The sequence below is a fragment of the Sinocyclocheilus rhinocerous genome, unplaced genomic scaffold, assembly GCF_001515625.1.
Source record: "Sinocyclocheilus rhinocerous isolate Xijiao unplaced genomic scaffold, SAMN03320098_v1.1 scaffold34453, whole genome shotgun sequence".
In the NCBI taxonomy this organism is placed as follows: Eukaryota; Metazoa; Chordata; class Actinopteri; order Cypriniformes; family Cyprinidae; genus Sinocyclocheilus; species Sinocyclocheilus rhinocerous.
In genome coordinates, this window is record NW_015658341.1 from 600 (window position 1) to 2,092 (window position 1,493).

At 42.2% G+C, this 1,493-nt stretch overlaps 1 long non-coding RNA gene across 1 annotated transcript in view; it reads right to left on the minus strand.

Moving 5' to 3' along the window:
* The window catches only part of LOC107722111 (uncharacterized), a 678-nt gene extending 411 nt beyond the window's left edge, over window positions 1-267 (minus strand). Inside the window, exon 1 of the long non-coding RNA XR_001637773.1 lies at window positions 130-267. This is a non-coding gene — a long non-coding RNA (uncharacterized LOC107722111). The remainder of the gene's footprint in view (window positions 1-129) is intronic.
* Between the last annotated feature and the right edge of the window lie 1,226 nt (window positions 268-1,493).

Genomic DNA, 1,493 nt, shown 5'->3' on the forward strand with positions numbered 1-1,493 from the left:
TTTGACAACATTCAGAATGGCAGAAAACTTAGTTGGGTGAAAATGAAAGCCACTGGATTTCAACAGCACTGAACTCGGAGTAATTTAGACTATGGTGAATTATTGTAAAAGTATGATTTGGATTATTACCTCACAGACACAGCCTCTCTGATACCTGCTGAGGTACATCTTTTGAACTCGGGAGAGTTGGTTCCAAGGCTCCACACGGTCACACAAATCAAGAACGACCCTGCCGTCCTCGACATGTCCTTAGGTGGAAAACAAACATTATTTTTTCCTTACGCATCTCAATTAATTACACAGTTAAAGTTAATTTTACTGTATACACACAACGTTTTTCGTACCTAGAGATGTCCTCACTTATTGAACCCTCATGTTCTGTTGAGATTCATTATTGCTTTTAGGTTTGAGGTCCTGGATAATATTAGGCTTTTCTTTGAGGATTTAGGGTTAGTCTTTGGTCAATTACTGTTTAATAATGAAGTGTGTCAAGTTCTTAAGTATGTTTTTGAGCTATTAAAAAGGAACGTGAGGCTTAATCGATCTGACTGGAATACAGATCAAATCCGAACAAATATGCTATGCTGACTTTGTAAATGTTACAGAGGAAAAACTGGATGTCATACACAAACAAACAGACTCCGAACTCATTCCAAACACCACAAACTCATGCAGAAACCTGTCTTGTTGCTAAGAGATGCATAAGTGAAAATGATGTGCTCAAATCATCTCAAATATTATCAAACTGTAATATTCCCAGACTGGATGAAATCTAAAAAATTGAAGTTGAATACTAAATACACAATGTGATTTTCTGTGAAATCTGTCAATTTAATTTGTGTAGCATATTTCAGCCTCAACTGATGTTAACAACCAGCATCAGGAATCAGGGTGTTCAGTTTCAACCAAGCGGCAACCTCCCGCTCTCTCTCTGAAGCCAACAAGGAAGTGACTTAAACTGCAATTCATCGGCTGGCCGCTAGAGGCTGGCTGCAAAAGGGAGTCAATCCCATAGACTCCCCATGTTAAAATGCCCAACTTTACAGCAGAAAAAAAGCATGTTTACAGCCTGGTTCAAAAAATGATTTGTCTATATAGCTAATTTTGCCCTTCATGACAACTGTGAGGGGGGTGAATTTTTTTATAACTCACCCGTTTAAATTATATTAAGACTTAAAGTTCTGCATAATTAAGGGCGTGGCCACTTGAGTGACAGGTGGATTGCCGCTGCTGACACTGCCGTCGAGCTAGGTGGGCGTGGTTTCAGCAACCTGCTCCCGCCTCTTTGCCCATTTTCGGTTATCCGGGAGTGACGCGCGGCAAAGATGGCGACGGCCCGCTCTGCCCACTTCCATTTGCGGCCGGGAGTGACGCGCGGCAAAGATGGCGACGGCCCGCTCTGCCCACTTTCGGCTTCATAAAGGCTCTTCGGAACTCTACGGCTGACATCACGGACACTACGTCCATGTTTTTATACAGTCTATGGCAGGGCT